Here is a 15,613-nt window from a genome sequence, read left to right on the forward strand (position 1 = left end):
TGGTAGAGAGGTTTTAGACATGTAGCAAGATTTATAGGTAGAAGATGAACATTAAAGGAGAAGGTAAAAGGTGCACTTGCAAAATGAAAGACAGGAAAGGAATGAGAAGTGGTGATGATGCAAGATTTATGCATGGAACATGCAACAACATAATATGTATGAAATCACACCATGCACATGATGTGGATGAGAATCCAAGATGAGACCAAGCACAAATGCAAAACGAGAGACAAAAACCCAACCATGAAGGAAATATCATAACACATAGCCGAAAATGGCAAGAGTTGGAGTTACAAATATGGAAAGTCACATCCGGGCTGTTACAGTCTAGCTGGAGGTGGCAGTGACGTCCAGGCTAAGCACCCCCAGCAAATCGCTCTGCTGTGGTCCAGCTGTAGATGATGGTGCTGCCGGCGCCTAGCTGACGGTGATGGTGCGTATATTGTTCAACCGGATTCCGAGTCGTTGTCTTCGTGATTGATGATCAGGGGCTTGTCATCACCGTCTTCGCCATCGGCGTCCTCCTCGCCGTTGTCGCTCGAGGAGGAGCTTTCGTCGTCACTCAAGATTTCCAAGCAACACCCTAGCCGAGCACCTGAGCACCCGAAGACCTTGATGGAGAGCATATCGGACTCCAACTTGAAGTGGAGGACGTGCCCTTCCGCAAGGTAGTGGGTGCGAACAAAAGTCTTCCACTCACGCCTGAGAAACATGACGTGAGGCGCGGGGAACTCGACTTCCACCTACACTGCGCCATTACAGCAGCGGCTGGTCGACCTCCATCACCCTGGTGAAGGGACGAGGGAGCCGCAGGTGGCTACCAGGAGGATCGCCAGATTGACGATGAACTCAAGCATCATGTCCCCCATGTGACTTTCTATGGTGTTGGAGCAGTTCGAGGAGGAATGTAGAGCGCACCGCTCCGTCCATCTTGGATACGGGTGCTTCATCGACCCCCTCCCCCCACAGCTCCACCTCGTGCACTGAATCCAGCCTTCGCAACTATAGTGCAGGCAGGGATAGGGTGTCGAAGAGAAGCTCTCGTCGGCATGACCGAAGCACGTGCACGGCCTTGTTTGTGATAGCCTGGATTATTAGGGATGATAGACTACTCATATCAATAAGGAATTCCTTCTTTTCCGGGAGCCCATCCGGACAAAACTCCAAAGTTAAGTGTGCTCAGCTTGGATTAGTTTCAGTATGGGTGACCGACTGGGAAGTTGATCCCGGGTGTGCACGAGTGAGGACAAAGTGCGCAAAAAAGACTAGTATTGATCTATGGGGCTAGTCTAGATCTCGCCAGGGGTAACGACCACCGCCGGGTCTGTCCAGGGTGTTACAAGTTCATATCAAAGCCGACCCTCGCGGTTACACGGATGTTTGCTGACAGGTGCGCGGTCATGTTGTGCATGATGTTTGTGACCTGTAGTGGCTCACGGCATGGCACATGTGCTGGACTGGAAGCACAGACGTATGTGCCAAGAGGGAATGTTCCTGTGGCCCGACGAAGATGCCGGTTCCTCTGAGTGGCGTTTATGTGATAGCATGCCATATTAGGGATGATAGACTACTCATATCAATAAGGAACTTCTTTTCTGGGAGCCCATTCGGACAGAACTAAGCGTTCTCAGCTTGGAGTAGTTTCAGGATGGGTGACCGACCGGGAAGTTGATCCCAGTTGCGCACGAGTGAGGACAAATTGCGCAGAAAATACTAGTATTGATCTGTGGGGCCAGTCTAGATCCCGCCAGGAGTAACGACCACTGGCGGGTGTGTCTGGGGCATTACATCGTTGGAGGAGGGAGGCTTGGTGGATGGATATCACCACTCCCCCACGCCTCCTTTTATAGCGGGAGCGGGTGGGGGCGGTGGGGGGGTGACTCTCCACTATTCTGGGGCAACCGCCCGCTCTCCCAATCTAGCCCTCTACGCCCCTGGACGGCGTCCAGATTCATCAGCCGCCCCACTACACCAATCCGGGGCGCTGCGTATGCTGCCAAGGCACACGTTCCCGTGCCTTGCACATCCACCACCAACCCCGCGCAATGCATGTGGCGCGCGTGGCAGAAACGACAGTCGTAGTGGGTAAGCTTAAGGTAAAATGGTAGTTACCCCAGTTTATGCGCGGGCACCCTAATGGATCCTGTGGACGTGGGCGCCCCTTTTTTACAACATGAACAACGCGCGCCGTCTGAGCGTCAAGATGCCAAGGGACTCCTGGGAGCTGACTCAAGTCCAGGTTAATGAAGAAGCAAAGAAGATGTAAAAAAACACAACAGCAAACCCGGGAAGACCAATATGATGCATGTGCATTTGTTGGGCCTACCCCAATGATGCCCGGCGGCATGTATTGCTTAGGCCCGGGGGCTACTGTCGGTGCAACAAATATGTGCATTTTCTTCCCTGACATACGCACCGGCATACGACCTATCATACATCAAGTACCAATGCATGACACAAGATACGCCAGAGAAACCGCTCTTCGTAAGATTAAGGAGCGTAATAAGAAGATCAATGTGACCAGAGAATCCCCCAGGAAGGTCTCCCTTGCTCGGCAGGTGAGCCCAGCGGGGTCGATCCTGCACTTGGGACCAAGGCTAGGCCGGCCCAGCATGGTCTCTAGGGCCGCCGAAATCAAAGCAAGACCACAAGACAGAGCCCGACAGGCTCCATGCCAGCAAGCCTTCGCCAAGACATCGCCGCTCCACATCATCACACACCAGTCACTAATCAGTGTGGTGTCGAGGTCTCAAGCGGCTAGGTGGATCATTTCGAGCACGTCGCAACCTGCTGGAGAAGAGATGAACTATATTGACACCCGTCTTGATGGTGTGTCATGCTAACAAGAGGTAGTTGGGTAAACGACGCGACAGCCTGCCGGGCTTCAACTTCTGCATGACACCTAGCAGTGCATTTAGTGCACTTTGCCTTTACTACCAGAGTTAGTATGATAGCACTGTTAGGTATAAAAGGAGGCCCGAAGCAACCGAGCAAAGGGTTCTGTCACGCCCAATATGCGATCCTATCCGAGAGGAACTTGAGGGTCCCACCAAGGATAGAGCGGCATATTGAAGACGCTTTTGCAAGGTAGATATCATTACAATGTACCATATACAACACAAATGGGAATACATACAAAGGCGTACAATCACCATATGAATACATCAAACATCACATAGAAGTTCAACATCCGACTACGGATGAGAAACAAACGAAAAACACAAACTACATCCACCCTGCTATCCCAGGCTACCGACTAGGAACCTATCCCTTGATCGAAGCAGAAGAATAACACCAAACAATCAAGCATTGCTCTTACGTCAGATCATCGCATTACCTATACATGCATTTGTTGTTGTAGTAATTTATGAGCTACGAGGACTCAGCAATCCCATTACCATTGGTATCAAGACTAGCAAAGCTTAATGGGTATGGAATGGATAAGTGGTGAGGTTGCAGCAACACTAACATTGTATGGGGGCTAACTTACGAGTACAAGAGTAAGAAGAGTAACTACGCATAACGAGTGCAACTAGTAATAATCAATAAGTGATCCTAATCTACTTACGAGTCAAACAAGACCCCACCGTGTTCTCTTTCCAAACTTCCTAGAAGAAAGATGATCAAGGTTACGCACGCGGTTGGTGTATTTTAAATCAGATCTGGTGTCAAGTTCTCTACAACTGAATATTATAAATTTCAAATCTGCCACATAAACGCGTGCACAACTTCCGAAAAGATTTAAACCTGCAGGGATGTTCCAACCTGGCTCATCACAAGCCAACACAAGCTGTAGTGGAAATACCTCAACCTCGAGAAATCCCGATAAACCTCGAGTTAGCCCGAGGTATCCTCGGAATCCCGGTGCACAAGATATTTTGACAATGGTAACACAAGTCTAGCAAGACCTCCGGACATGTCAACACCCTGATAGGAGCCACGCGTGTCTCATTCTCAGGACACAACCGGATAGCTAAGCGTATAGTAACTGACGTCCTGAGTTGCCCCAGTTAGCCCGCACGGTGCTCTAGTTTGGACCAGCACCATCAGCACTAGCCCCTTGTATTATGCTGAATAATGAACCTTGGGTAGCCCTAACTCTCTATGCGTCAAATTTATTATCATGTTTATTATGTTGTGCAAATGTTAAAACCAATGTTCGGCTTTCCTAGAAGCGGTTATTCAAACTGAACTGTCAAGAGGGCCCCATTCCCCTTAGCGTGTTAGGAACGATAATCAAGGATCATAACACCAGCATTACAGAAACTAGGGCGGCATGAGTGGAACAAAACAACAGTAATAAGGCTGAGCCTTCCACCCATTACCAAGTATATAGATGCATTAATTAAATATGAGATATTGTGATATCCCACGATATCCATGTCCCAACATGGAACAACCTGCATTGCACCTACAACTAGCAACACTATAAGAGGGGCTGAGCAAAGCGGTAACATAGCCAAACAATGGTTTGCTGGGATGGTGGAAAATGTTAAAGGCTTATCATGGCAATTTGGCAGGTTAGACAAACAAGTGGTACGTAGCGCAACATAGGGATAGCATCGAGACAACTAGAAAAGCGAAGATAGTAGTGGTATCAAGGGTAATGTTCATCTTGCCTGAAATCCCGCTCAGAAGAAGATCGAGTCCATGAAGTAGACGAACAAACATAGTCGAACACATCCTCACAATCGCAACGTAACCGGAACTATCGAGAAGAAGCACAACCGGAAAGAAGCAAATAACATGGTAAACAAACAACACATGAACAAGGCATGATGCAAAACCAACTATGATGCATGACAAGATTAAATGTTGTTACTCATGGCAAGAGATGATGCTTAAAAGAACCCCACAACAAAGCAAATTTAAATGAGGCCGGAAACAACATATAACAACTCCGGAAAGTCCCCATATGCAAATTTGGAATTTGGTACTGTTCTAAATTAAACACAATGTTAAATTTTTTAAACCGCAAGTTAAGGTGTACCATGATGATCTACATGTTTTTCTAAACAAGTTACACATGTAGATCATTTAATTCGGAGCTACGGTTTAGAAGATATGAGCTAAATAAGTTTAACATGGCATTGATGCAAAAGCAAGCCAAACACAATGAAAAACACTCCAAAACATGGATGCAACATGACACGATGAATCTACATGCAATTGTAATAAAGTTTCAGATAGGACATGATCAAACGGAGCAGTAGTTCAACACATACACTCGACACAAATTTAAATGACAATCAGCCCAAAACAGCATATAGGCTATATGGGCACAAACTTGGTGTGCACTTCAAATAGAGAGAACATACTTAAATTCATCTTTATAGTTCAGGTTCATAAGCATCATGCTTAATTTACTATGATCCATGCAAAATGCAATGTTCTGTTACAGATTAAGGCAATGTAAGACTGGACATATACATGAGCAGAGTTAATATTATGGCATGTTGGAGGCATGAAACAAATATGCTACAATGTTTGAACATGGAATGAAAGGGCATGGCATGGTAGTACATATCATGGAGCTCTAAACACACAACATGGCATATCTATAGGAGCAACAAGTTCATGGGAACCATGAAAACAATATGCAACCGTGAATTCGAAAATCTGGGAACACAAAGATTAACATCATGATGCTAAATTGAGAGGCACATAATAGCAAGCATAGAAATTTTAATATTTATGAAATGTACATGATCATAAACTAGACAAGGAATACTCCAACCTACTCCATTGGCACAACTACATATGATAGATTAATTACTATGCTTTTTACCAAATGGAACATGCTGTTAACAGATTGACAGATTTATCATGATGGCATCTTTAAAGCAAGAAAGAGAAATACTACAACAATTTAAATGGAAACAAACGGCATGGCATGAAATTACACATAACATAGAGCAAATCACACGAAGGACCCATATGCATATGACTTATGGATTAGTGGGAACCATCATGATAAGTTTGAATGTTTTAACAGTTTGCTGAAGTTAGCAGCAGTTACCATCGGGATGCACTTTTGCAACAAATATTATGACATGAAGATGAACTCTACTATGCATGCAACAGCCACCATCATGTAGGGCATGAAGAGTAGATCATTTTACATATATAAACCATTTCCATCGGACAAACATGCACAAAAATAGGGCTAACTCAAGATGCATACATAATGTTGCAAAACAGGGACAACCATTTTCAGGAAAGAGAGCAAGCACAATATAACTAATCTGCACACAGGCGAGACTTAGCGGGGGCGAGCTCACCAGAGGGCCTGTGGGCCGGAGCGGGGGTTCGATGCGGTGTTGGGCCGGCGGGCGAGGCCGGGGCCCACACGAGCGAGGGCGAGCGGGACGAGCAGCTCCTCTGCTCGCTCTCGAGCCGGGCGATGATGGTGGCGGTTCTGGTGACAGTGGATGGCAAGACGACTGATGGAGGCGGGGACGAGGTCCAGGGGGTCGGGAATGGGCAGATCCTGGCATGGGGACCCCGGATCCAGCTGCGGCTGGGTCGGAGGAGCTCCCCGGCGGCAGGGCTAGCGAGCTCGAGGCCATGGTGGGGTGGCGCACCTACGAGGCAGAGAGTGAGGGTGAGAGGGAGAGGAGGACGAAAGAGGGAAAGATAAGGAGGAAGAGGGGCGACGAATTTGGCATGGGGTCGTCTACAGGAGGAACTCCGACGATGAATGGGGCGAGGCAGAGGTCCGACGAGGTCGAGCAGCAGTGAGAGATTGGGACGAGCGGGAGCCGGGCGGCACTCGGGTTCACGTGGGCGAGCGACGCGACCAGATGGGCCCGGCGGGCCACGCGCGGGCTCGGGCGGGCCGTGGTGGCTGGGGCTCTTGGGGGAGGGGGACGCTTGGTGCGCGCTGAGTGGCTGGAGCAGCGGCTGGCGACGGCGCTGGCCTGCGGGGAGTCGGCAAGTGGCGGATTTGGAGCGGCTGCACATGGAAACTGAGGAGGGAGGCGGTGGCTGGAGTGGAAAGGAGGGCTAGGGGTAGATGGAGGGCTAGGCTACCCATAATGGTAGGGGAAGATGTTTATATAGGGAAGGGGCTAGGGTTTCAGGGATCTGAGGGGGTTTTCGGACCCTCCGATCATGATCCGACGGCTCCGGTCGGAGGGGGCTAGGTTGGGCCAGGTGGGTTATGTAGAAGCATTGGGCTTAGAAGAGTAGGAAGAAGAGTGGCTCGGCAGGGTTTTCGGATACCGAAAACGTCAGACGTTTATCCGGCTATAGTGCCGTTATAGTTATTCGTTAGGGTATCAAACGGACTCCGAATGCGATGAAATTTGGTAGGCGTCTACCTACAATATAACAAGCCGCTCACCAACTTTCAAATCATTCCAAGAATATTTTTATCCCACTTATGAAATAATATTTCGGAGGTGCCGCAGGCGCGTGCGAGTGCGGTTGGACTCAGAACGGACAACGGAGAGAACTGGGAGATCTGGCGACTACGGACGGATGCATGTTTTGAAAAGGATGACAGCACTAGTGCCGATTCATTTCGAATGATGCGATGATTAATGCAACAAATGAATGAAACACATGACAATGACGAAAAATAAAATGGAAGGGAGCTGGAGCATCGGTCTCGGGTGTGTCACAGAACTCCCCCACTAACAGAACATTTCGTCCCGAGATCTTAGGAATGAGACGGAAGACAAAGAGGATGATTGGGATAATAGAAACAGAGTTGATGGAAAAACCTGAAGAAGAGAATTGACTGAAGAGGACTCACGTTGATGTCAAACTGGGAAACAATTAGTGAATAACTGCAAAAAAAAATTAGAAGAGCCAGGTAAGATCCCGGGGACAAACATGTGGGTTATGGGCCCACTAAAAGAAACACCGTTGAAAACAATTGATTTAAAGAGAGATGATGCACCGGAACAATTCAAAGACTTGAATGAGGTGACAACCTTTAATTAATTGGAACACAACCACGAATCTTCTAAGACGGCTTCAGCACTCCGGAATGATTAAATGGCGAGAGGCCAATGAGCCAGGGGAAACATTTGAGCCAATAAAAGGAATATGATCAACCAAAAAAACTTGAATTGAATCCACCGGAGAAGAAAACGAGAGAGAGAATGACGAACTCGACGAGAATGCTTAAGTTGAAATAATTGAGGAAAGGATGAAGAGACTTCACATGAATAAAAGGACACTTTCGAGACTTCAGACTCCGTAAACAAAAGGTTGGGAGGGTGGGAAAATAAAAACTTCGGACAGGGAAACGAACTCTGTTGAGAAATATGAGAGTTGATCTTGCAAAAGATGAAGAGGGTCGAAATTAACTCGAAGATAAGTGCAACGCTTGAAAAAGGATGGGTGTCGGACGATCGAAAACAAACTGCATGATCCTAAACAAAATTTGAAGGGGAAGAGTGCCGTGGGAAATCACAGCCACCTATGGGGGTATGAGCCCCTTGTGGTTCGGCAGGGGGGATGAGAACATTTCACAAAGAGCGGCGAACGTCGCGCAGCAAGACAGAGATCACACGGGCAGTTTTACCCAGGTTTAGCCGCTGCGAGGCATAAAACCCTACTCCTGCTTTGTTTGATTGATGAGAGGACCGTGGTGGAGACACAATGCTCTTGCCCGACAGGGTTGCCTCAGGGTGAGAGCAACTATGCGTGTATGAATGTACAAGGGTCTGAATCCTTTCTATGGTTGCCACGGCCCTCCTTTTATAGATCAAGGGGTCACCACAATGGCAAATCAGTCATTGTGTACTAATTAGATAGCAAACAGTGCTATCATACCTAACTCTACAGACAGGGCAGAGCGCATTAAATGTGTTGCTTAGTGTCACAACATGGCATGCCCGGTAAGCCTTATCGGGCTGTTCGGGCACCTTCTTTTCTGTCTGCTTGACACGTCTCTGGACGGGTGTCATTTGGAGGTGATTTGCTTCGGAACTGGCTGCCATGTGTCAAGAAACAAACACTTAGTCATTTGGGGGCTTGACACCGCACCGATTGATGACTTGCATCGCTATGAGGTGGAGCGGTTGAGCCCTGGCGGGGTGGTCCGCCCTCGGTGTTCCCGGCAAGTTTTCCAGGGTAGTCCTAAGACTTGTCTATGGAGCAACCTCGTCCTCGCCAGGCTCGCCTGCCTGGCAAGGGAGGCTTTCCCTTAGTGATATCTTGTTTCCTTTGGCTTGACTTAGCCTTCTTGATCCGCTCTCTGAGTCCTCAAAGAGCTATCTCTTCTGCTTGGTATGGTCGTGGATCTCGCAAACTTGTTCTTTGGCCTAATGCACGATCTAGGCAATAGACCCAGGGTTTGTCGCACCAACAGGAGCCCCCGGGCCTGGCCTGAACGTGTTGTCGGGGTCATCAGGGTAGGCCCTATCTAGTGCACACGCAAGAGGGTAGTAGTTGCTTTTCTTTTGAGATCTTCTTTGCTTCTTCATTAACCTGAGCCCAGGTCAGCTTCCGGTTCTCCCGGGCATCGCTTAACGCCAATTGCAGTGGGGAGATAATGGGCCACGATCTGTGGGGTACCCATGTTCCATGTTCACGGGGCGGTAACCGCCACCCCATTATGTTTCCCACTCCAAGGGCTTCTACCACGTGTATTGCATGCATAGCGCAAAGTTGGTGGCGGATGCGGAGGGCACGGGAATGAGCGCCACGGCAGAAAGCCAGGTGTCATGGATTGGTGCAGGGGGTCGGCCTTGATTCTTCGAGCCGTTAATGGTGAGGGGGAGCCGGGAGAGTCGAATGGGGCGGCTCTCTCCATGAAAAAATCTAGCCCCGTGCCCCACTCCCCTACAAAAGGGGATGCAGGGCGAGGCGTTTCTCCACACCTTCTTCTCGCTCCACTCCTGCAGCAGTCCTCTCCTATTATGGTGAGAGGTTGAAGGTTCGGCGCCCTCCAGTGGCGACGACAATTTCTGCTCGACAACGTCTCCCTCCTTCCTTCAAAGATGCAGGGCGGAGCCCGCCAGGAGGGGAGGTGGGAGGGGGCGAGTTCGTGGTCGTCGTGGTGCCCGGGGCCAAGGACGATGGGGTGGTGCCCGGGGCCCCCACCGGTCGTCCCTCCCCTGATGGAAGGCCACGTCGGAGTCCAACCTCGGGAGTTCATCATCAGATGTACACACACGGCCGCCTCCATCTCCCCACTCCATTCGCAAGGGCGATGGTGCTCGAACAGCCGCGCGTGTTGAAACTGCACATGAGGGGCTTCGGGAATGGCGGCATGCGGGTGGATGTGGATTTCCCCGCACCTCATGGCATGTTCTTCCACCGTGGCTGGAAGACATTTGCACGCACCCATAGCTTGTGGGAAGGGCACGTCCTCCATTTTAAATTAATACAGGTCGAATTGCTTTCTGTCAAGGTCTTTGGGTGCTCGGGTGCTCGCTTAGGGTGTTGTGGGGAGAGTTCGACCGACGACAAAAGATCCTCCTCGAGCGACAGCAACGAGGAGGACAGTGACGGCGATGACAACGACGTCGACCGGGAGGGCGACGACTCGGACTCTGGTTGAACACCAGCCGGACTGTCACCACCAGACGGCGGTACCACCATCTACACCTACATATCCTCTCCGACAAGGTGATTTGTTAGGGAGTTGGGTGCAGGTGCGAAGATGGCGCCCCCGGCTTCTCCAGCAGCCTTCCAGCTGGACCTCGGCAGACTTCCTCATGGGCTGCAGCTTCGTTCTCCTTGCCGCGTCCCGCTGGCCCTTGTGGTGGCGGTTGGGGGGTCATCTCCGCCGATCTGTTCACCATCACCTTCGCCCGCGCCCTCCCGCTCTCGCTAGGCTCGTTGTAAAAGGACCTTACGGGGTCAGGCTGGGCTTATTCCCAGGTGCTCCTTTTACCCTCTTCGCCTCCCGCCGCAGTGCCTAGGAGGAAAGAGACAAGAAAAGGGCATCACGGGGCACTTATCTTTTTTCAATCTAAAATGCGTAGGCACTTGCCAAACTTTAGTTTAAATTATGTAATCTTCACTACAAATGTTTGTGTTCTGTAAGATCTGTACTTGTTAATCAGCATATTAATGAAAAAGACAAACCTTGCCGGGTACTTCTGCATGTAACATGTCAACGCAGAGGTTAAATGCCTATATACATTCGAGTAAACAAGCTTTCCCTGGCAGGCTATCCTGCTGGTACCCTCAGTTCGCTGCCGTGGGGCTAGGCTTGCTAGGTGCAAATAACAAAGAGGGACCAGCCCCCCGCCAAACCTTTTTACCAAAGGCTAGTGTAACCATCCCGACAGAAGCAACGGTCGAGTCAAGGGATGGGAGCACCTAAGTTTCGAAAGTGGCGAGGTTTTCATATGCACAAGTTTCTACTTACAGAACACGTATGGATGTAAGAGAACTTATCTGTTTGGCTTGCCGGGGATCGAAATGTAGGCTTGTCTTCTCTTCTCTTCTTCACGATCAAGTCCATGGTAAGAGCCTACAACTCAGTGCAGATGAAAATGATGCCACATGCGTTCTTATCTACATGAACATGTTATGCTCATGATATGCTTATGCATGCAAGCAATTTGTCGGGGGCCCCCAGCGCTTCATTTATTTCCCTCTTGCTCAGGGTCTACGCCTGGCTTTGTACGAGGGCTTACATGCAACGTCGACAAGGCCTGTACAAAAGGATGGCTGCCGGGTAGGGCCCGATAGCCGCGCCTTACGGGTAGAACGTACTGAGATGCTCAATGTTCCATGAGTTTTGCAACTGAATGCCATCCCCGGTCTCCAGATGGATTGCGCCAGGTCTGGTGACTCATACTACCCGGTAAGGGCCTTCCCACTTTAGCGTCAACTTGTTTGAACCCTTGGCGGACTGAACGCGCCTAGTGACAAGGTCGCCTTCCTCAAAACTCTGGGCATGAACCCTGTGGCTGTGATAGCGACGCAGGGCTTGCTAGTACCATGCAGCACGCGTAGCAGCCGAGAGATGGTTCTCCTCAAGTAGCACAGCATCGTAATGCTGGTGCCGTTCTTGCGCTACTTCATAGTAGGCAAGCAGTCGAGGTGACCCGTAAATGAGTTCCATGGGGATAACTGCTTCTCCCCCATAGTCCAGGGAGAAGGGAGTATGCCCGATAGCTCGACTTGGTGTCATTTTGGGGGACCAAAGAACCGCCAGCAGCTCATCGATCCATCGTCTGCCATACTTCCGCAGCTTATCGAAGGTTCTTGTCTTGAGTCCTCGCAGCACTTCGGCGTTTGCCCTCTCAGCTTGCCCATTGTTCCTTGGATGGGCAAGAAAGGGAAATGAGATTTTGCTTCCGAGGGCGTGAACATATTGCATCAAGACGCGGCTCGTGAATTGGGTGCCATTGTTGGTCATGATTCGGGCGGGTGTCAGTGTCAAAACCGGCGGATCTCGGGTAGAGGGTCCCGAACTGTGCGTCTAAGGTTGATGGTAACAGGAGACAGGGGACACGATGTTTACCCAGGTTCGGGCCCTCTCTATGGAGGCAATACCCTACTTCCTGCTTGATTGATCTTGTTGAATATGAGTATTACAAGAGTTGATCTACCACGAGATCATAATGGCTAAACCCTAGAAGTCTAGCATGTATGACTATGGTAATGAGTATATCCCCCCTCCGGACTAGGTCCTATGGTTTATATAGACAACAGGAGGATCTAGGGTTACACAAGGTCGGTCACTACAAGAAATATGTCAACTTGTGACCTTGACTATTGGTCACTGAAAGGTCATTATTTTTCATTTGCGACCTTTTTGTGACCAAAAACAAAAGGTTAAAAGCTAGCGGTCATAAACTGAAATTAACGACCTTCTCTATGAGAAGGTCGTAGACGTTTACGACCGAAACAGAAGGTCGTTGAACCCATGACCTTTTGTTTTGGTCACTAGCTGTCTGCCCAGGCCACGTCCGATCCGACGTGGCAAAATTGCGACGAATTGAAAAGGTCGTTGACAAGATTCAGCCCGGTCCGATTAGGTGTTTTACATGGGCCGAGCCCAACAATTCAGCCTTTCTATATTTTTTCCTGTCAATTTTTGGTCGACTTCATGGGCCAAGCCCAACATTGCAGCCTTTCTATCTTTTTTTTAAATGAGTCCAGCCCAATGTTTTCCAGGTTTTTCTTTCCTGGGCCTTGGCCTTTCCACATTCATCTATTTTTGTTTTACTTTTTTACCCAAAATATTTGTCCAATATAATTCGATCCTTGGCCTCTTTAAGGTCCAGCTCCGGCCCATTTAACAAACATTTTCGAACCAGTTTGAATAACAATATGAATCAAGTTACCATGAATTAGCTGAATATTACGGAAATATCTCAGAACACACATTCTACAAATTTCCATCACATATGTATATTATAAAGATCCAAGCAACCAACGACATGTTGTAGTCAAGCATTCAGGTGCTGGAATACTCCAGAACAGGAAAAATAAATAGAACAAGCCTATCTAGTGCTTCACGACGAGAAAACATTGTAATCTGCTTCTTCAAGTACTGCTTCTTCCTTTTGCAAAACATCTTGACATTCAAAAGAGAACAAGAAATATGTCACTAATAGAAGAAATATTACGCGAATACTTTTAAAATAAAAACTAAAGACACACCAGTATTTTATCATTTACTTATTATTATTTTACCAAGATCATTCTACTTATCTGAAATAGGCATATTCGTCAAAACTGGGAATTGAATTGGCACATATGACAAACTTACCAAGAAATAACCATTGAATGTTTCACATACACGACAAGGTTTAAAAAGAATCATTCAAAGTTACAGCAGATCAAAGTTCCATTTGAGTATAAGGAACAATACTCATATTCGATCAATAAGCAACTATGTCAAAATTATTTCAGATTTACTAATGTGTGTGTCAAATGATACATGCATCAAGCAGAAGGCCATCAAGCATCATGCCCTTATCTATTCAACAAGACAAGAACATACCTGACTTTGTGTTGATATGATGGATGGTTCTGCAGCTGAACATCAGTCTGCATCATCGTTGATGATGGACGCCGCATGTACTTGTCCATTTAGAAGTATAACATGCAAAATGTTACACAAGCAGGTATTAGCATAAAGTAGGCTTCTATAGTACATGTAAACTTTAGATATGAAGGACCAAGAGTTCTGGAAGCAACAAATCTGGCATGGATAAACCAGGACATGATGAAACAAATTATTCCTTGTGCATTTAAACAGGGATATGGTGTCCACTTCATACTACCATGCCATCATCAGGATTAAAACAACACATTGATACTCAAAGTGCTGGATGAGATAAATATCGATTGAAACCAATCAGAGCAGGGAGCAAAATAGATCCTCTATTTAATTGTCATAAGAATAGAAGCCGAAGGACAAAGATGAAGCACCCTAAGCTCAGTTTGCTAGCACACAGGCCATAAAAATCGGTTCAACATTCAACAAGCACGACTCTAATCTTAATGTTGTGTGGAAACAAGACAAGAATTGTACAAGTTTAGTACTGTACATAGCAATGAGCATAACTTCAATACTGCACAGCAAATTTAGTCAGTTATCAAATCACCTTGTGGCTATACCACATGCTGACATCAATCACACACAACTGTTCTAGATTGAATCCCCACACACCGCTTATATAAACCGAACCACTATATAGACAGATCACATTGCTTTCCCAGATGACAAAATGCAAGACACAATCACGGATAAATCCACGGGTAGACACCTAAGCAGGAGAATCACCACCCGTAGCTTGCCTATCTGCAACTTGTTGAACACATCCAGGAGAATCCTGTAGTTCTGGATCATGTCGTACTCCGTCTTTGCATCGAAATTCACCTGCAAAACACCCCAAAATGAGCATCGCATCACAGCCATCTAAGCCAAGCCGCCTAAGCGCAACGCTCCAGAACAAATCAATCAGGCCAGAACGCCTCCTAACCTTGTGCATCAGCACCAATCCAGGGTGAACTATGTCCAGCAGCTGGCATTGCACCGCCCCCGACGCCGCCTGCGGACTTGATGATCCAGGCCCCCACGACGACCACGTCATGATCCATGCAGAGCTCCACCTCCGGCACGTCTGATCCGTGCTCTAGTGGAGGCTCGGGCTCCACCCTCGAATCCAGCGGCGCCTGCAGAAAGATAGAGGGAGATTGAGTGAGTCAAACAGAGAGTGGGGACAGGTCCAATATACTAGTTATCATGGTCTATTAGCATTTGCAACAGACTAGCAAAATGCATTACCATTTTTGTTAATAAATATGCATCATGTTCAGGTACTGGTCATGCTATTGAAGCTGATCATTGTGACTAACACCAGCATGGTGCACGATTCCAGCAAATGCTGATTGACCAGTCACCTAGATCGGTATTGATTAACATTAACCAGATAAAAAATGTATAATGTGCATGCATGGCAGTAACAATCTTGCATATAATGTTTACTTCACAAACATTTTTAGCTTAAAAATAGAAGCAAATTATGGGCTATTCTGTCAATCATGATAAAATGATTGATCATGCCCCCAAAATACGTTTGAGTGGCAGGACACAGCATAGGACAGGCCACTCCATAATTGAAATACTGAACTGGGTTGTTAGAGCTAACTGTAGTGAGACTAGCAGAACGACAAACAAGAC

The 15,613-nt window shown here is 47.8% G+C and overlaps 1 long non-coding RNA gene across 1 annotated transcript; it reads right to left on the reverse strand.

Annotated features, from left to right (window-relative positions):
* Positions 1-13,261: 13,261 nt before the first annotated feature.
* Positions 13,262-14,805, reverse strand: LOC109747084 (uncharacterized). Its single transcript, XR_002228969.3, has 2 exons — positions 13,928-14,805; positions 13,262-13,498 (listed from the first exon to the last, which is right to left on the reverse strand). It is a non-coding gene; the product is annotated as an uncharacterized lncRNA (long non-coding RNA).
* Between the last annotated feature and the right edge of the window lie 808 nt (positions 14,806-15,613).

The sequence above is a fragment of the Aegilops tauschii genome, chromosome 4, assembly GCF_002575655.3.
Source record: "Aegilops tauschii subsp. strangulata cultivar AL8/78 chromosome 4, Aet v6.0, whole genome shotgun sequence".
NCBI classification, from domain to species: Eukaryota; Viridiplantae; Streptophyta; class Magnoliopsida; order Poales; family Poaceae; genus Aegilops; species Aegilops tauschii.